Source organism: Odocoileus virginianus, chromosome 19 (genome assembly GCF_023699985.2).
Source record: "Odocoileus virginianus isolate 20LAN1187 ecotype Illinois chromosome 19, Ovbor_1.2, whole genome shotgun sequence".
In the NCBI taxonomy this organism is placed as follows: domain Eukaryota; kingdom Metazoa; phylum Chordata; class Mammalia; order Artiodactyla; family Cervidae; genus Odocoileus; species Odocoileus virginianus.
In genome coordinates this window covers 30,650,033-30,672,420 of record NC_069692.1, presented here as the reverse complement: position 1 = coordinate 30,672,420, position 22,388 = coordinate 30,650,033, and positions in this window count along the sequence as shown.

The following is a 22,388-nucleotide window of genomic DNA, read 5'->3' as shown; positions in this document are numbered from 1 at the left end:
GGTAGCCACTCGGCATAATTTCTTTTTCTTTTCCTCCAGTGGAGATATGACACCATAAATCTCAATTAGTTGGTCTCAGGTATGGCCTCAGATACCTCGTGTAGAACCTATCAAAGTTTCTCAGGTATAATGAGAAAACGAGGACCAGGAAACAGTGTGGCTCTCCATAGACTCAAATGATTACCTACTGCCGCCCGGCACAGAGCTGATCTACACATGATTTCATGAAAACCTGGAATAGGCGATCCTGAACATTTTCTATTTGTTTAGAACCTTATTTCGGAAAAACTGTCTGAAACAAGCTGAGAAAGACTAGCAACATTGGTTGAATACAGCCAGGAACAGAGTCGTTGACTTTAAACCTGATCCGGCAGACTGCACACAAATTTTCCCAATTACCTCAAAATAGTATCTCTTAGGAATCCAAGAAAATTATTCACTACTACTTAAATGGAGCATGCCAGATATTAATATATATCTTAGCCCTAACACTTAATACTAATAAAATAAAAATCATTGATAATATGTGCAGAGAACTCTGAATATTTGTTATTCAGTGACTATCACTTCATTATAAGGGATAAAACATTTTATGTTCTCATATTCTTAAAATTATACTTCTGTATAATAAAGAGCATGAATTGAGATAACTATATTCCTACAAGTCAAAAAGAATAAAATTTTTTACTATGGACATCTCTCACCTTATATAAAATAAATCTATAAATTTTTGTATTTAAAACAAAGGAGGCTGTCAATGAGAAGCTATGTGACCACAGGCACCTGTTTAAATTGTCTGAACTTCAATTTTCTCAACTATAAAATGGAGACAGAAAGATCGCATAACAGAATTGTGAGGATTCAATTAGTTAGCACAGGGGCCAGGTTAAGCAGCAGTAAGCACACAGTACATGTTAAGCATTAATACTGAACAAAATATACATTAAAATGCACTTTATAAAATTTACTATAAATGATTTTTTAAATACAACTCTTTTAGTGTATTATTTTATAAAATTACACTTTAGTGTCTATTTACACTGTGCCTTTTTTCAGGCTCACCACTTATTTACTTTTTTCTTCCCCACCTATTTTTGCAGCATATAAAATGTGTGATAAGAATTAGGTGGATGCTGAGCACATCATTGTAAGAAGTACTCAGAACTTACCCTAAGGGAACTCAGGAAGCTCACAGCATAGTAGGGAAGATAAACAGATTAACACACTTCTGATGTAGGAAGGTGAAGGCTGTGACAGCCCTATTCACAAGATGTTCTGACACCTATACCAGCACTTAAGTCTCATGGAGACTTTAGGGTCCTATCAGAAGTAACTCTTAGTAACAAAAACTCAAGCAAGAGAGAAAACTGTATTTCAAAAAAATAAACTGTATGTGAGAGAAGAAAATTAAGAAACAAAATAAAAATTCTGGGAAAAGAGAAGCTGAAACAAACAAGAGTAGTGAAAACGAAGTTAAAATGCAGACAGAAGCTGGATACAAAGTGTCTTTTCTAGGTCCCTTAAAACTTTTTCAACTTTATCCTGAGGCCATATGAGACATTGACAAGTTACACACATTATTTGCACATGTTTTTGAGAGGTCACTCCAGGTCTAAGACAGAGAATGGTTTTGAACAAGAACAATCCAGAATTTACTGTATATAATTAGAATAACAATAGTCTATTCTGAGGGACTGACAATAGCAAGCCAGGCTGAAGAACTAAACATCTATGGAGGGACAATCTAGAATGGATGCCTGAAAGAGTGTGGAGGAAAAAGCACATTATATCTGGCATAAACTGTGTTAAAAATCATGTTTCAGATTCCTTGCTGGAGAACACATTTCCTCAAAATATAGTGGCATAAAACAAAAGTTTATGATGACCTCTCAGGGTTCTTGAGTTAGACTGGGGTCAGCTGGGCAGTTTACACTTAAGATGTTAGTGACCGACAGATGGCAATCATGACTGGAATGATCTGGATGTTTCTTTATGATTATATCTGACACAAGGGCTGTGATGACTGAGCTAACTGGGATTTTTTAAGGCATCTCTTTCTCTTTCTCTATGTAAGTCCTCTATACACGCTGTCTTATCTTCCTCATAAGATAGTAGCTAGACTTCTTCCCTGGAAGTTGGATTTCATCAGACAGAGTGTTCTAATAGACATGAAGTGGACACAGCCATTAAGCTCAGGGCCTGGAAATGGGCATATTATCACTTTTTCCACATAGGTTGGCCAAAGAAGATTCCAACCCTATCCAAATGCAAGAGGAAGGATCACTGTCTCACACTCATTATGGGAAGCATGCAAAGAAATTTTTCTGGCAATCTTTAATTCACCACTTCCATTATTGTTACTATTGATATATTTCCTGAGAATCAACTGAACAAATGGAGTGATATAACATGAGGGTAATTGCCAGATTTCTAAATACTGAAGTTCTGAAACAGAAAGTAGTTTGAAAATGAAAATGAATTCTTTCTGGGGAATAGTCAGACTACTTAGTAGAGATATGCAACAACTGGATTTGGAGCTGGAGACCAGAAACTGGGATCTCCTTTGGAGTTAGGCTTTTGTGTTATTCATCTATACATTCTACAAACGGCAACTGGAGATCTGGCAGTGGAGGTGAATATTCTTGTAGGTCAGAGAGATGAAAATTAGGAGGTTCAGGAAGAAATGGCAGAAGAAATGGTCAGTTTTCTATGGGCTGGGAAACAGTGATGAACACTGGGGAAAATGGTCAGATATGTAAGTAGAAAGGGAAAAGACTCTGTTACCATAAAATCCAGAAGAAGGCATTTTATTAAAAGTCAAAAGAGATTATCATGGAAGTTTTAGGGAATCTTCCTTTACTCTGGATCTGAATTAAGACAAGTCCATAACATTTATGACTAGTATTAAGGTTTCTTTTAGATAGGAATAGTTTTTGGAATCTGAGAATATTATAGTGTTTGGAAAATGTTAATTTTAAAAGTAAGCCTTGCTATGTTTGGACTTGCTTTACTTTTTAATTTTATTACACCTTCTGTTTCATATTAAATATGTCTACCTGCATCTGTAATCTATACCTATATCTGGTTCATCAATACTTTCTTAAATTGTGTGAGAAAAATGAAAAGAAAAATGAAAAAGTCAGAGGGAGTCTGACAGAATTTTGTGATAAACATTTTAAGTGTTAGACCTCCAAAAGCCTTGAAGCTTCTTTAAAATTCCCTCTTAGACATTTCTCTTTTAACATTTTAGACACACTTGGCTTTTCTAAAGCTAGGTATCAAGACAAAGAGATTCTGTTGAACATGCGATATCCAATCTGTCATGGGAGGCTTTGCTGCCATTTCTGAGAAATCTCCTTTTGGGTATGATCCTTCCTAGAATAGAAAAGATTTACAACCCTAATACAACCTGCAGTGAAATGCCATTGCATCATTCTAGAATTACTTATAAGTCTCATTAGAAGTCATCTTTGTTCCTATATGAATAGTAAATATGATAAACTTTCATGAAAGAAAATGAGTAAAAACTGAATTTATTACAGTAAAAGTTTAAAGGGTAACAACATGAAAAATATGCTTTATTTCCTTAAGTATGAACAGATTTGTAACTCTGGAAGTAAATAATTAGTCTTCCTTTATATACGGGCTGCAGTTGATATGGGTTGCCACTGATTAGTTCATATATATATTCACATACATATTCTTTATATTCTTTATGTGTGTGTGCATGTGTACGTATGTTTATACAGTTAAAAAATCCAACTTTAATAATATGTGGGTATTTATCTGCACTGTGAACTTCAAAATATAATCCTTTGAGTGTCACAACTTAAAATATATGTCCATCTCTTTCTAAAGGAAATAATATATATCTTCTTAATGTGATTAACTGTAAAATAAAACTCTAACAACATATTTTTTACATTTCTTTAGATATTTTAAGCATAGCCATAAAGTACAATTATTTTTTAAATATCTTAGAAAGAAAGCATCTAAATATTCATTTGTTGTTGTTGTTCAGGTGCTAAGTTGTGTCTGACTCTTTGTGACCCCATGAACTACAGCACACCAGGCTTCCCTGTCCTTCACCGTCTCCCAGGGCTTGCTCAAACCATTGTCCATGGAGTTGGTGATGCCATCCAACCATCTCATCCTCTGTTGTCCACTTCTCCTCTTGCCTTCAATCTTTCCCAGTATCAAGGTCTTTTCCAATGAGTTGGCTGTTCACCTCAGGTGGTCAAAGTATTGGAGCTTCAGCTTCAGCATCAGTCCTTCTTATGAATACTCAGGGTTGATTTCCTTTAGAATTGACTGGTTTGATCTCCTTGTGGTGCAAGGGACTCTCAAGAGTCTACTCCCACACCATGATTTAAAAGTATCAATTACGAGTAGCTGAAATATTTCTCTTAGCTCTAGTTCAGTATTGGTCCAATGTGAAAGCAATAGTAGATACAACCTTTACAAACAAAAGTCTTTATGTACAAGTTGTGGGAGTTCATATAATAGAAACTATGACCACATTAAAGGCAAAATTTACATTAAATAAAATGGTAATCAAGGAATAATTAAAATTCAAAACAATTATGTCCAGATTTAAGATATATCTGATGATTTTATTTCTTTATAGCAAGAAACCTCTCTTTATATTTTCCAATTATTAACAAAGATTGATATCATTGTTCAGAGGTATTATTTTAAAAAGGATTTTAATTAAGATGACATTTGCATTATTAAATTATTTTTTCATTGTCAGTATAGATAATTAGCAAACTATTTCTAGCTTTATTGCTCTGTCAACTTTGTATGATGTCATGATAGCTTGAAAGCAGAGCCTGGAGAATGCCACACAAATATGTTCATAGTTAGACTCATAAACAAAGAGTGAGTGTCCCTGATAACATGAACCATTTAACCTCTCTAAAGGAGAAGCCGGCAGTCCTAAGATGTTGCCTAATGAAAATAGCATGGGATAAAACATTATGAGAATGGAATTTCTCAAATAGATGCTTCATCCAGGCCAGTACACATTTGATATTTTAAGTGTGCAGGTTAAGAGATGGGGTGAACAATCTTGAAGAATCTGAGAAGCCAGTCTCCAATAGGAGAAATTAGAATTATCTTTCACAGAGGGGACACGGTTTAAATTGAAGGCTGAAACAATGGTACTGCCATAGAAGTGATGACCAAATCATTGCAGAATTTTAGAATAGGCCTTTAGGAACAGACGTATGTGAAAGGTAGCATTTTGATAACATGTACACTAAGTCGCTTTAGTTGTGTCCGACTCTTTGTGGACTGTAGTCTGCCAGGCTCCTCTGTCCATGGGAGTCTGCAGGCAAGCACCCTGGAGTGGGCTGCCATGCCCTTGTCCAGCGGGTCTTTCTGACCCAGGGATCAAGCCCGTGTTTATGTCTCATGCATTCACGGGTGGGTTGTTTACAACTAGCGCCGCCTGTGAAGCTTCCTAATGTTAACATGACCTCTCAGTAATTTTTATCTGAACTGTTAAAGTGAAGGGAGAAGATAAACCAATTGAAGTATAAGTTGCACCAAGTATGGAAGATGGCACAGGAAGGCATAGTATAAAAGAAAGCTTTTCACTCATGGTGAGAAAGATGGTGAGCATTAGACCAAAATCAGAAAGGCTGATTCCATTATCACTGTGTTATAGTTACTTTCTTATAAAACCATTAATCATGTAGCAAGTTGATAAGAACCAAATTGTGGAAAGATAGATAAATGTCCAGGTTTCAGTAGAACCCACAGTAAAATTATGAATATGTGTTGTAGCCAACTTGGGTTTTTGTCTGCTTTTTTGTTCACAATGAATTTAGTCCATAGGTTTATAGGACTGCAACCACATAGCAGGCTAGATTTCCATAAGCAAAAGATAGATTTAAAATGATTTCATATATATCTCTAATAGTTAAAAATTAAAATTTATTCTAAATGTCAATAAAGCATTCAATTTGATAATGAAATTTGATCAATTAAAGGGGTTATTCACTTATAACCAGAATCTAAAAATAAATGTTACAGATAACTTATTTAGGAAACAGAAACAAACTCACAGAGAACAAACTTATGGCTGCCAGGGGGGAAAATGAGGGGAAGGAATAGTTAGAGAGTTCGGGACAGACATGTATACATCGCTGTATTTAAAATGGATAACGAACTTCCTCCTGTATAGCACAGGGAACTCTGCTCAATGTTATCTGGCAGTCTGGATGGGAGTATACGCCTGTAAGCTGTGGCTGAGACCTTCTGCTGTCCATCTGAAATGATCTCAAAACTGCTGATGGGCTATACTCCAATATAAAATTTTAAAGCTTGAAATATGATAAACAGTAAGTAAAGCAAAAAAAAAAAAGGAAAGAAAAAAAAAAGCTGACTTTCAGGCAAAAGTATTTACAGGGATATTATTTAAAAATAAAATAGGGCATGTAATGACAATTGTATATGGAATTCAATTAATGGGATACAACTGATCTTTTTCCCTATTTTATTATTAGGGAAATAATATATTTTATATGCTTTGATAGCATAAATTGTATCTCAAACTTTGAGCTTGCTGAGAATCTTCTAAAGAAGATAAGAAGTTTTCACACATTTTTAAAAAACTGTCCTATTTATATAATCACAGATTCAGAATCTTCATCTTATGAATTATCTTTTTCCCTGCATTATTAACATAATTTTTAATGAAACAACTTGGAATGTGTCTTAAAAGAAATCAAATCCACTGCTGAATTTATCATGTCTTATGAACCAATTAGAGAACAATGAATAATGACTGTCACACAGCTTGCAATTTGTAGAAGTTAGAATAGACAACATTATATCATGAGCAGTGATGATATAGCAAACAGAAACATTTGACTTCACAACCATATAAAAGATTACCTGTTGGAACATTTGAATTATAGTAAAGGCTTTTCTGTGATTGCCTTTAAAAAACAATTTTCCTCATGCTTGTGTCCCTTCTTGTTTTAAATATCTCCAAAACACTTCAGTCCTAAGGCCATTAATTAACTGTCAATATAACAAACACTTTTCTCTCTCTTTGTAGTGAGATCACACTATGACATCTGAATCCTCAAAGATAATGACCTAATATGCGTTAAGCTGCAATTGAAAAGAAAGTGACCAGGAAAAGCTGTTAAATATTGTGATACTTTTATTTTTTAATAAAATGTCTAATATCAAGTAAAATATCACAATATTGGCAGCCATAAATATCTGAACCAAAATTAGAGTTATGGTTAATAACTGTAACAATTTAAATGAGTGATTTCATTTCAGTAATTTCATTTAAAATTTTTCATTCTGAAAAAATCAAGTACATGTCCTTGAAAACCATTATAAGTGATCATATATCTATAGAATTACATGAATTAATTATATGTTGTCTGTCAACTATTTCCAATCATCACAACATTATTTTAATATTTATGTTTCTTATTTTTCTACGTAGGGGGTAGTTTTTCTGGTTGATGTATAATAGCTTTAAAACTTATGTAAAAAATGCAAACATAAAAAAATGAAAAGCTCTTTATCAATAATGACCATAATCCTCCCTCATCCTGAAAGAATGCTATTGATATATACTAGTAAAGCAATATTGAAGGAATACTAGATTTGGAGGATAAGTAGGAAACACCTTAAGTTGTTAAACTTGAGGTCTCAATAAAAAATCCAAGTACAGTAGACCACTGTTTGGTTGGGATAAACTGATTAGCATTTGATACGATGTCTGAGCTAGAAATACAAATTTGGGGCATGGGAAGATAGGTGTAGAAGAACAAACACAGAATCGCCTGCTAGTAGAATTCTAAAAAAGAAGAGAAATAGGGCAGAAAAACATTTCTGTAGGCCTCCAATCCAATCTTTAGGGACAGACTAAGGAAAGGAAGCCAACAGTAGGAACTTCAAAAGAGATAGAGTTAACTTTGCCCTTTCCATTTCTTTAGTTGTACATCAAACAGCCATCAGAAGTTGTGGCTTCTTCTGTCTAATGTCACTAGTACATTGTTTCTTCTTCTAATAATATCTGTAGCTTTACATATATCAACTAACCACAAGGTCACTTCTTTTGCTTCAGTTAGCTCCTTTTCATTCTTCAGACCCACTTTATTTTCTGTCTTCTCTTGAAAAAAAAACTTATGTAGATGTTTATGTCTTACACAATCTACTGTCAAATAATGTCTACCCTATTAATCAGATTTTAGGGTGAGCACCAAATGGAGAAATTGGCAACAATTTAAATATAGAACACATGCTAGTTTTATTAAATATGATATTGAACTCACCTTGTTTTAGTAACAGGAATGTTTGAGACAATCTTTCATGTAAAAAGAAAGCATACATCCCTGTGAATTAAGATAGGCAGAAGAAATGTAACAGAATAGCACACATAGATTTCAGGTCTCAGAGAGAAATCAATGAGGTCCCTAGGTAAGCTACAGAAGGGCACAACCCCTTTCAGTTGTATAATTTCAAAGCAAAATGTTCAAATTAATACCTGATTTCACAGGAGTAAGTACAATCTTTACTAAAGAAGGACACAACTGAGTTTTTTGGAATAGATGGGAAAACATTATTGATCAAATATTAGTTCAAGTGCTACATATATTAGAATCAACAAAATAACGTGTATAGTTCATTTAATAAGATATATTGAAGAAAAACATTATTTTATCAGAGAAAGCAAGTTCATTAAATAATCTCATATATGCTTTTCCTTTATAGGAACTTAATTCTTTTCTCCTTGTCTTCTTGATTCTTTCTAGCAGCTAGTGAGCTTGCATCACATACTTTATATAAGCACTACCACTGCCTACTAACAATGCTTACTGCTCCTCATTCTCCCTGCTCTTTATAAATTAGTCTTGAAATAGAGGCAGAAGCATGAAAATAAATCACAATTTCTTTATGCATTCATCCTTCCGTGGACACTTAGGTTGTTTCCATATCTTGGCTCTTGTAAACCAAACTGCACTGGTTAAAGGGGTGCATATTTCTTTTCAAGTTAGTGTTTTCATTTTCTTCTGATATACATTCAGAAATAGGACTGCTGGATCATAGAGTAGCTCTAACCTCTTGATGAAAGTGAAAGAGGAGTGTGGAAAAGTCTTAAAGCTCAACATTCAGAAAACTAAGATCATGGCATCTGGTTCCATCACTTCATGGCAAATAGATGGGGAAATAATGGAAATAATGGCTGACTTTAATTTTGGGGGAGGCTCCAAAATCACTGCAGATGGTGACTGCAGCCATGAAATTAAGATGCTTACTCCTTAGAAGCAAAGTTATGACCAACCTAGACAGCATATTGAAAAGCAGAGACATTACTTTGCCACCAAAGGTCCATCTAGTCAAGGCTATGGTTTTTCTAGTAATCATGTATGGATGTGAGATTTGGACTATAAAGAAAGCTGAGCACCAAAGAATTGATGCTTTTGAACTGTGGTGTTGGAGAAGACTCTTGAGAGTCCCTTGGACTGCAAGGAGATCCAACCAGTCCATCCTAATGGAGATCAGTCCTGATTGTTAATTGGAGGGACTGATGCTGAAGCTGAAACTCCAATACTTTGGCCACCTGATGCAAAGAGACTCACTTGAAAAGAGCCTGATGCTGGGAAAGACTGAGGGCAGGAGAAGAAAGGGACGACAGAGGATGAGATGGTTGGATGGCATCACCGACTCAATGGAGATGAGTTTGAGTAAACTCCGGGAGTTGGTGATGGACAGGGAGGCCGGGCGTGCTGCAGTCCATGGGGTCGCAAAGAGTCAGACACGCTGAGCAACTGAGTTGAACTGATTTTTAATGTTATGAGAAACTTCCACACGGTTTTCCATAGTGGCTGCATCAATTATATTCCCAACAGTTCATAAGGGCTCTTTTCTCCACATTCTTGCCAACACTTTTATTTCTTGTCTTTTTCATTAGCCATTATAACATGAAGTGATATTTCATTATGATTTTGAGTTTCATTCCCACAGCATTAATAATGTTGAGCATCATTTCATGTATCTGTTCACCATCTGCACATTTTCTTCAGAAAATTTTCTATTCAGATTGCTCATTTTTAATAGGATTGTGTGTGTGTGCTAATATTAAAATGAATCCCTGTCATAACTCACTTAATTCAATATTCTGGCCCCTGTGAAAGCAAATATATCATAGCAGATGACAGTGGTCTAATCTAACTTGAATCACACGATAGCCTCTATCATAGCTTCTCTAACATACATAGTATCTTATTGAAACATATCACACAACCCTGAACACTGGCAAATGGTTACTGATGTGGTCTTATTACCCCAGTCGGGGATGGGAATCAGTAGTCATTTACATTCCTTTAGGACAGACAACAGGACACATTCACTAGCTTTAGAGTTATATTAACATTTCTTCTCTGCCAGAGTAAAGAATGAAGAAGGCTAGACTCTGTGGTCAATGTACAGAGCATCATGCATGTCTTCCATATTGACAAAAACTGAATCAATTTTGGGGCTCTGACTGAGCCAATAACAAGAGAGGAACCTGTATCCATTTCAAATTACAGTACAAAGTAGTTCTGTCAATTGAGTCACATGACTTTGCAAATGCCATGATGCCAGAAAAAAGTCTATACCTTCCAAAATAATAATGTTATTAAAGTGTCCAGAGAGTAGATAAATATATGCAAATATCTTTATGCGTTATTCAGAAAATTTAATGGAAAAAAGATTTCACATTTCAGTAGCAACACCAATAAAATACCTAGAAATAACTGTAAAGAACATTGCTTGAGATTGATATGAAGAAAACAGCTCAATTTTATTATTACAAAAAAAGTCTAATACATTTGAGTTAGGTAAGAGGATGAACTTGTATCTCTGAACCAGTATGAATGTATGTATGAACCAGTATGTATGAATTGTACATTCACTATATAATAAAATTTAAGTTTACCTGATGCCAATGCGAAGAGCTGACTCATTTGAAGAGACCCTGATGCTGGGAAAGATTGAGGGCAGGAGGAGAAGTGGGCGACAGAGGATGAGATGGTGGGATGGCATCACCGACTCAATGGACATGGGTTTGGGTGGACTCTGGGAGTTGGTGATGGACAGGGAGGCCTGGCATGCTGCAGTTGATAGGGTCGCAAAGAGTCGGAGACAGCTGAGCTACTGAACTGAACTGAAGTTTACCACAAAACTGATCATTAACAGAGTAGAAATGACTGACCAAGAATTTTGAATTTTACTTTGGTATTTTTAGGAATGGGTTTGATCATTTGTGTATCTTGGAAAGGTCTGGCACTGAATGGTCCAATTTGGAATATCAAGAAACCATAGTATGTCAAACAAGTTCTATGTGACAGTGACATAATTACTATCAATGTGGATGTTAATAAAAGAAAATTAAGCTGATAAGATAAGCTGATAATTTAAATACTATTTAAGAAGGCAAAATACTCTGTTTCAATCTTCCTAAACAAATATGTATGTGTGTGTGTGTGACAAGCTGTGTATAAAATTTAAAATGTAACCATCACTGACTTTATGGCATTTTTCCTGATGCTCAAAATGGTCAAGTTTTCAAATACATCCTATGGCTCAAAAACTGCAATCAGTTTTGTTATGGCTGTTGGTAGTTCTGCTATCCAGACCAGCATGAGTGTCCCTGCCTTAGTGGAAAACTGCCAATCCCCTCAGTATCTATAAAGATTTCAGAATTGTTTTCTCTTTTCTGACTTGGTTTTGATGTAGTTATGTTACCAATCAAGAATTGAACATTCTACTTCATTCCTGTCTAGGAATTTCATTTTAACACCATCTTTGAACATTAAAAACTAACATAAAATCCCTTAAGGGTAAATAGAAGATGTCAGATAGAGATAAAACATAAAGTATTTGAAGGTGATTCTAAGGTTGGGGATTATATATATATACACATATGAAAAATCTAGTGCAATGCCAATAATCCCTTTGAACTTGCACAGAACAGATTATTCAAACAAATTTAAAATGAATCATCAAATTAGACAGATTCCATTTTCCAGACAGTCAACAAACTAAAGCAGCACTTTCCACACTGTACAGGTTTCTTAGGTATAAATATGGTTAATGCATACAATACAGCATCAATTAGAAGTGTTCATTCCATTATTAGACTTTTGTGAGATACACTGAAAAGTATCTTGCATAGAATAACATTTGAAAATTTTAAGTCTCCTTGACTCTTGTTTGTAAAAATAAACATTTATATTTCTGCTCTGGCATGCAGTATTATTCTTTCAATTAAAAAAATGCTAATAAGCTGAAAAACAACTCAGAGAATTGAGGTCAAAGAGTAAGGTGTGGCCTGAAAACCTGAACAGAGACTCAGATTGGGAGATTCACAGAAAATCACGACTTACTTGGTGCAGAAGCCATTGCTGGTACCGGTACAAGTAGGTAGACATGAACTGTAACTGAACAACTGGCAGCTAAGTGTGGAGTATCATCAAAGTTATGCACTTTGGGGATCCAAGTGTTAGAGAGGCCACTAAAATTTCATGCAGTTTACCTTCAGGATCCCTGCCAGCTTCTCACTGTGTAAAGAAAAAAAAAAACAACAAACCCTTAGTTCTTTCTGCATATAGTATTGATTACTGTAGCTTCATAACAATATTTGAAAGTGGATACTGAGTACTTTCATCTTATTTTTCTTTTTAAAAAGTTTTTATGACTACTTAAAATCCTTTGACTTTCCACATAAATATTAGAATCAGTGTGTGCGAACATATGCAAAAATATAGTGGGAATTTCATTGGAATTCCATCAATTCTATACTTCAAGTGCGGAAGACTAGTAAATTAGCAATACTGAATCTTTAAATCCATCAACAGTGTTCTCTTCTCCACTTAACAAGGTTATTTAAAAAGTTATTTGTACTTGGAATTTTCTTTATCCAGTTTTAATGAGGTATAATCGACAGACTTACAAAGAGTGGAGGTGATGGAATTCCAGTTGAGGAATTTCAAATGCTGAAAGATGATGCTGCAACAGTACCGCACTCAATACGCCAGCAAATTTGGAAAACTCAGCAGTGGCCACAGGAAGGGAAAAGGTCAGTTTTTATTCCAATCCCAAAGAAAGGCAATCCTAAAGAATGCTCAAACTATTGCACAATTGCACTCATCTCACACACTAATAGAGTAATGCTCAAAATTCTCCAAGGCGGTCTTCAGAAATACATGAACCATGAATTCCAGATGTTCAAGCTGCTTTTAGAAAGGGCAGAGGAGCCAGAGATCAAATTGCTAACATCCTCTGGATCATCAAAAAAGCGAGAGAGTTCCAGAAAAAACATCTATTTCTGCTTTATTGACTATGCCAAAGCCTTTGACTATGTGGATCACAATAAACTGTGGAAAATTCTGAAAGAGATGGAATAACATACCACCTGGCCTGAATCTTGAGAAACCTGTATTCAGGTCAGAAAGCAACAGTTAGAACTGGACATGGAACAACAGACTGGTTTCAAACAGGGAAAGCAGTACATCAAGACTGTATATTGTCACCCTGCTTATTTAACTTATATGCAGAGTACATCATGAGAAATGCTGGGCTGGAAGAAGCACAAGCTGGAATCAAGATTGCCAGGAGAAATATCAATAACCTCAGATATGCAGATGACACCACCCTTATGGCAGAAAGTAAAGAGGAACTGAAAAGTCTCTTGATGAAAGTGAAAGAGGAGAGTGAAAAAGTTGGCTTAAAGCTTAACATTCAGAAAACTAAGATCATGGCATCCAGTCCCATCACTCCATGGGAAATAGATGGGGAAACAGAGGAAAGAGTGGCAGACTTTATTTTTTGACTCTAAAATCTCTGCAGATGGTGATTGCAGCCATGAAATTAAAAGACACTTACTCCTTGGAAGGAAAGTTATGACCAACCTAGATAGCATATTAAAAAGCAGAGACATTACTTTGCCAACAAAGATCCATCTGGTCAAGGCTATGGTTTTTCTAGTGGTCATGTATGGATGTGAAAGTTGGACTGTGAAGAAAGCTGAGTGCCGAAGAATTGATGCTTTTGAAGTGTGGTGTTAGAGAAGACTCTTGAGAGTCCCTTGGACTGCAAGGAGATCCAACCATTCCACCCTAAAGGAGATCAGTCCTGGGGGTTCATTGGAAGGACTGATGCTGAAACTGAAACTCCAGTCCTTTGGCCACCTGATGTGAAGAGCTGACTCATTGGAAAAGACCCTGACGCTGGGAGGGATTGAGGGCAGGAGGAAAAGGGGATGACAGAGGATGAGATGGCTGGATGGCATCACCGAATCGATGGCCATGAGTTTGAGTGGACTCTGGGAGTTGGTGATGGACAGGGAGGCCTGGCATGCTGTGATTCATGGGGTCGCAAAGAGTTGGACATGACTGAGCGACTGAACTGAACTGAATCGACTTACAACATTGTATGAGCTTAATGTTTATAACAAGATGACTTGATATAGGCATATGTTGTGAAATGATCACCACAATGAGGTTAATTAACACACTTCACATGTTTACAACTGATTTTTCCTGTGATGAGTACTTTTAAGATCTAGTCTCTTAGCAATTTACAAATACACAGTACAGTATTGTTATCTGTAATACTATAATATTACAATGCCAACAGGCTTCCCTGGTGGCTCAGAAGGTAAAGAATCTGCCTGCAATGTGGGAGGCCTGGGTTCAATCCTTGGGTGGGGAAGATCCCCTGGAGGAAGGCATGGCAACCCATTCCAGTATTCTTGCCTGGAGAATCGCCTAGACAGAGGAGCCTGGTGGTCTACAGTCCATGGAATCTCAAAGAGTCAGACATGACTGAGTGACTAAGCACATAGCACATTATTATCTATTGTCATCAAGCTGTACATTAGTTAGAACCAAACATGGAACAATGTACTGGTTCTATTTGGGAAAGGAGCATGTCAAGGCTATATGTTGGCACCCTGCTTATATAACTTATATGCAGAGTACATCATGAGAAAGGCTGGGTTGGATGAAGCACAAGCTAGAATCAAGATTACCAGGAGAAATATCAATAACCTCAGATATGCAGATGACACCACCCTTATGGCAGAAAGCGAAGAGGAACTAAAGACCCTCTTGATGAAGGTGAAAGAGGAGAGTGAAAAAGATGATTTAAAATTCAACATTTAAAGAACTAAGATCATGGCACTCGGTCCCATCAATTCATGGCAAATAGATGGGGAAACAATGGAAAGAGTGACAGACTTTATTTTCTTGGACTCCAAAATCACTGCAGATGGTGACTTGCAGCCCTGATATTAAAAGCCCTTGCTTCTTGGAGGAAAAGGTATGACAAACCTAGACAACATATTAAAAAGCAGAGACATTAGTTTGCTGACAAAGGTCCATCTAGTCAAAGTTATAGTTTTTCCAGTAGTCATGTATGGATGTGAGAATTGGATCATAAAGAAGGCTGAGCACCGAAGAATTGGTGCTTTTGAACTACAGTGTCAGAGAAGACTCTTGAGAATCCCTTGGACTGCAAGGAGGTTCAACCAGTCAATCTTAAAGGAAATCAGTCCTGAATCTTCATTGGAAGGACAGTTGCTGAAGCTGAAGCTCCAATAATTTGTCCACCCGATGCGAAGAGCTGACTCATTAGAAAAGACTTTGATACTGGGAAAGATTGAAGGCAGGGGGAAAAGGGGATGACAGTGGACAGGATGGTTGGATGGCATCACTGACTCAAAAGAAAGGAGTTTGAGCAAGCTCCGAGAAATGGTGAAGGACAGGGGAGCCTGGCCTGCTGCAGTCCATGGGTTCATAAAGAATAGGACACGACTGAGGGACTGTACAGCAGCAACATTACTTCCCTAGAAGTCATTTATCTTATATTTGGACATTGGACCTTTTGACCCCTTTCCCCATTATCTTACCCCCACCCAAACCTTTGCCAACTACCATCTTGATCTCTGCTTTTACAAATTTTTTTTTCAGATTCCACATAGTAAGGGAGAACATGCAGTACTTGTCTTTCTCAGATTTGTTCCACTCAGCATAATGTCCTCAAGATTCATCCATGTTGGTGCAAATGGTAGGATTTCCTTTTTAATAGCTGATTAGCATCTATATCTATACATCTATCCAACTGTTCTATTCTTCTTTGTATGTTCTATTCTTTTCTTTTTCAAGGAATGCTACTAACGCTTTCTCTAGAACTTTAAAATCATGGAAGAAAATGGGAAATATATATATACATTTTAATTACTTTCTGTATAAAGACTGAAACACTGATGTACCTCATCAGCTGTGTATAACTAGATTCAATAAACTTTATCTTATTCTATTAGGGTGATTTTTTTCCTTTTGTTTAATTCTGTATGTAATTTATTGCATGAGTTTCACTTATATTGTTGTAATATCTTATGGTTTGAAAAATAGCAGACCCAATCTTAAAATGGGAATCCCTAGTGGCTCAAAGATAAAGAAACTGCCTGTGATTCAGGAGACCTCCTTCAGTGCAGGGGACTACCTGTGATGCTGAAGATGCATGTTCTATCTCTGGGCTGGGAAGATCTCCTGGAGAAAGAAATGGCAACCCACTCCATTCCTGCCGGGAAATCCCATGGACAGAGGAGTCTGGTGGGTTATAGACCACAGGGTCCCAAGAGTTAGGCATGGATTAGCGACTAAACTACCACCAAGTTTAAAACATTTCTATATGGTTGGAGTATTCCCATTTTAGATGAAGAAATTTTCAAAGAGGAAAAGTTTTGATAAATTATACCAAGAAAATATACATTAAAGTTTGAAAATAAACTAGTGCTTCCAAAATCCTTGTCATGGTTCCATACTTACTCTGTGTTTTATGTAATAGTGCATTTAAACATTATAATAAAAAAATAATACTGAATGTATAATAATGTTTATAAAACTGATTAATATACAACTAATTAACAATTAGACTTTATATCTGTGTTGTGAGTGATCTGGGGATATAAACGTATTAAAAGGTAAGGTTTATCTAATCTAAATATCATAATACTATTATATGGCTTAGACAGTATAGAATCTATCTGCAATGCGGGAGACCTGGGTTCGATCCCTGTGTTGCAAAGATCCCCTGGAGAAGAGAATGGCTACCCACTTCAGTATTATTTACCTGGAGAATTCCATGGACTGGGGAGCCAGGTGGGTTACAGTCTATGGGGTTGCAAAGAGTTGGACATAACTGAGCGACTAACACTTTGACCTTCATTCTATGTATCATGAATATTGGTATCAAGCATGCTTATTTTTTTAAATTTATTTATTTTTTAACTGGAGGATAATTGCTTTACAGAAGCATGCCATATTTAAATGAATCTCTATCAATATAAACTACTTTGTCATTGATGGGCTATATAGGAAATTATTATTTAAGGAAAAAAGATATAATTTAAAAAATCTTTGCCTTCCCACTAGGGAAAAAAAGAAGGTTGAAGTAAACAGATTAAATAGATTTATTGCTAAATTAAATAGATTTATTATTAAAGAAAAAGGAAATACTTTCCTATATTTTTTATTCTGTTCTTCTAAATTGGAAATATATTACTGTGCTAGATATCAAGTCAAACCTCCAAGAAAAACACTTAACAGTTTCACAATTTCATTGACTAGTGTTTGAGATAGTTACTTTAAATCATAGCAGGATATGTGGAGTTAAATGATTTTATCTTGGCTTGAGGATTAACCAACAGCTGAGCACTTTACCTGCATTCGCACTCAATGTGATTTTAATGGACTAGCTCATGGGGAAATGCCATCACAATTAAAATGAATCTTTCAGGTTTATGAATCCTTGCAGAGACTAACACAAGAAGGATATCAACACAGGTTACAAAGAGTTATTTCAAACTTGAAATTATCTGTAATACCCTGAATATGTGACATTTTTACAAACACTTATGGTTTACCATATTTTCTATTTTAATACACAAAAAATAATCAAATAAATATTCTGTGCATATTTTTAAAAGTGCTATAGGCCAGACGTTAATGGCCTTGCTTTCAAGAGGATTATTTGTAGTTCAGGGCTTTACTCTCTGATGTACAGAATTCTATATGAGCAGTTTGCCCAAGTGTCCCTAATCCTTTGACTTTGCAAGACATTGTCACTAGAGGCATCAAAATTCTAGATCCGAAACAACAAACACGATGCTCTTCATCTAGAAGGATTCTGGAATTAACAAAATCATTGAGGCAGCTTCCAATCAGTTTTCCTTTTTTTCAGTAAAATTACAGCATTATTTATTTCAACAGTGTTTAAAATCATTTTAATGGCAGAGGTGTTGAGAGGATTAATAGGTATGATAGATTTAAATGAAGAAGTAAATAAAAATTCATAAAGATTACCTTGTTGGTAATAACACAAAGGCAAGAAAGAAAATAAAGACAAGTTGAAAGACACTTGAAACTGCAAAGATAGCAAGTCTTGGACTAGGACGGGAAATAAGGTACAGAAATAAAGGAGGTAGTCTCAGATTCTTGAAAGTGAGTGCCTCCATGCATTTTGTGCCCTAGGCTCTTGGCTTACCTTATCTTAGTCTAGACCAAGAAAAGCTGAATTAAATACTACACAGATTTCCCAAGTTTGGATATCTCAAAGGACACATCTAACTTTCCAATGCATATACACATGCTGCTTTTTAATTAAAGGGTGAAAATAAAAGACAGTAATAGAAAGAGTACAGACAAGTTCTGAAGGACTGAAAGATACTCAGTGACAATAACCACAGAAACCATAATGTACATTGGTCAGGCATTAACATCAACTGAAATATCAAGACCAACTGGAATGAAATGTGGGTCTTGTGAGCACTTAGGCAAAAGTAAGGGAGAGGGATTACACACGTTTGGCTATGCAGTTAAGTTAACGTAGCTAACAAGAAAACCACCAGTAAATCAAGACCTAGGTGTAAATAGGAGATTTTCACTTTTAACTATACTTTATAAATATCACAGCCCTTATTTTGGTTAAAGCTGACCTCCTGTACCCACAAGAGAAGGATAGAGTTTTCCTAGAACAGCTGAAAATCAACTCTATCCTACACATATTTCAATATGACTTCCCAAACCTTAGAGCTTCTATGCAAAAACATTTTAACAGATGTGAGATGGATGGCAAGTTAGTTTTAAAACAGTCTTAAGTATGTAAGAGAGATTTTGATAGATCTAGATGTGGCACAGGGCTCCCCAGTGACACAGTAGTAAAGAATCTGCCTGCAATTCTGGAGACCCAGGTTTGATCCTTGGGTCTGGAAGATCCCCTGGAGAAGGAAATGTCAACACATTCCAGTATTCTTTCCTGGGAAATACCACAGAGGAGCCTGGCATGCTATAGTCCATGGGGTCGCAATAAAGTCAGACATGACTTAGCAAGTCTTCCTAAGCCCCACTTGACTTTGTGGCATTTAGGAGGCACCAGTACAAACAAAGCTAGTGATAGAATTCCAGTTGAGCTATTTCAAATCTTAAAAGATGATTCTGTGAAAGTGCTACACTCAACATACCAGCAAATCTGGAAAACTCAGCAGTGGCTTCAGGATTGGAAAAGGTCAGTTTTCATTCCAATCCCTAAGAAAGGCAATGCCAAAGAATGCTAAAACTACCACACAATTGCACTCATTACACTAGTAAAGTAATGCTCAAAATTCTCCAACTGAGGCTTAAACAGTATGTGAACTGTGAACTTCCAGATGTTCAAGCTGGATTTAGAAAAGGCAGAGGAACCAGAGATCAAATTGCCAACATCTGCTGGATCATAGAAAAAGCAAGAGAGTTCCAGAAAAATATCTACTTCTGCTCTATTGATTACACCAATGCCTTTGACTGTGTGGATCACAACAAACTGTGGAAAATTCTGAAAGAGATGGGAATACCAGACTATCTAACATGCCTCTTGAGAAATCTGTATGCAGGTCAGGAAGCAACCGTTAGAACTAGACATGGAACAACAGACTGGTTCCAAATAAGCAAAGGAGCATGTTAAGGCTGTATATTGTCACCCTGCTTATTTAACTTATATGCAGAGTACATCATGAGAAATGCTGGGCTGGAAGAAGCACAAGCTGGAATCAAGATTGCCGGGAGATACATCAATAACCACAGATATGCAGATGATATCACACTCATTGCAGAAAGCAAAGAAGAACTAAAGAGTCTCTTGATGAAAGTGAAAGAGGAGAGTGAAAAAGTTGGCTTAAAGCTCAACATTCAGAGAACTAAGATCATGGCATCTGGTCCCATCACTTCATGGCAAATAGATGGGAAACAATGGAAACAGTGACAGATGTTATTTTGGGGGGCTCCAAAATCACTGCAGATGGTCACTTCAGCCATGAAATTAAAAGACACTTGCTCCTTGGAAGAAGAGCTATGACTAACCTAGACAGCATATTAAAAAGCAGAGACATGACTTTGCCAACAAGCTCTGTCTAGTCAAGGCTATGGTTTTTCCAGTAGTCACGTTGGATATGAGAGTTGGACTATAAAGAAAGCTGAGCACCAAAGTATTGATGTTTTTGAACTATGGTGTTGGAGAAAACTCTTGAGAGTCCTTTGGACTGCAAAGAGATCCAACCAATCCATCCTAAAGGAAATTAATCCTGAATATTCATTGGAAGTACTGATGTTGAAGCTGAAACTCCAATACTTTGGCCACCTGATGTGAAGAACAGACTCATTTGAAAAGAGCCTGATGCTGGGAAAGATTGAAGGCAGGAGGAGAAGGGGACAACAGAGGATGAAATGGTTGGATGGCATCACTGACTCAATGGACAAGAGTTTGAGTAAACTCTGGGAGCTGGTGATGGACAGAGAGGCCTGACGTCTTGAAGCCCATGGGGTTGCAAACAGTCGGACACAACTGAGTGACTGAACTGAACTGACTTAGCAACTAAAAAAGTTATGTACGAATGTGAGGGGTGGTACATAAAGAAGGCTGAGTGCCAAAGAATTGATGCTTTTGAACTGTAGTGCTAGTACATTCCAGTTGCTCAATCTCCCGGTAATCTTGATTCCAGCTTGTACTTCATCCAGCCTGGCATTTTGCATTATGTACTCTGCAAATAAGTTAAATAAGTAGGGGGACAATATACAGCCTTGATGTAGTCCTTTCCAGAATTGTAACCAGACCATTGTTCTGTGTCCAGTTCTACTGCTTCTTGACCTGCATACAGATTTATCAGGAGGCAGGTCAGGTGGTCTGGTATTCCCAACTTTTTAAGAATTTTCCACAGTTTATCATGACCCACACAGTCAAAGGCTTTGGCATAGTCAATAAAGCAAAAGTAGATGTTTTTCTGGAACTCTTTTCTTTTTGATGATCCAGCGGATGTTGGCAATTTGAAATCTGGTCCCTCTGCCTTTTCAAAATTCAGCTTGAACATCTGGAAGTTCACAGTTCACATTCTGTTGAAGTCTGGCTAGAAGAATTCTGAGCATTACTTTGCTGGTGTGTGAGATGAGTGCAACTCTGCAGTAGTCTGAACATGCTTTGGCATTGCGTTTCTTTGGGTTGGAATGGAAGCTGACATTTTCCAGTCCTGCAGCCATGAGGAAACTCAGCCTGCTGAGTTTTTCAGATTTGCTGGCATATTGAGTGTAGTACTTTCATAGCATCATCTTTCAGGATTTGAAATAGCTCAACTGGAATTCCATTACTTCCACTAGCTTTGTTCAAAGTGATGCTTTCTAAGGCTCACTTGACTTCACATGCCAGGATGTCTGGCTCTAGTTAGTGATTACACCATCATTGTGCTAGAGAAGACGAGGGTCTCTTGTACTGAAAGGAAATCAGTCAATCCTAAAAACCAACCCTGCATATTCATTGGGAAGACTGATGCTGAACTGAAGCTCCAATTTTGGCCACCTGATGCAAGCAGTGGACTCACTGGAAGATATCCTGATGCTGGGGAAGACTGAAGGTAAAAGGAGAAGAGGGCAACAGAGGATGAGGTGGTTAGATAGCATCACCAACTCAATGGATATGAATTCGAGCAAAGTCTGGGAGATAGTGAAGGACTGGGAAGCCTGGCGTGCTGCCGTCCATAGAGTTGCAAAGAGTCAGACACAGCTTGGTGACTGAATAACAACAACAATAATAACTGACTACAGAAATCTGAATTCTCCGGATAGTTATAAAATTTTGCCTTTTCATTTTTTGGTCCCTCCTTCACATGCACACCTTTTACATGTACTGAAGAATTCCAAATCTGAAAAACTGCATTATATTTAGCCATTTGCATTATGCTCAGACAATGTTGAGTATTCAGTGATCTGATCCTTAGAACAGGTTTCTTTGGGAAATTTTCCAAAATTATATATTATCTTTGAACTCTTGCATGTACTTAT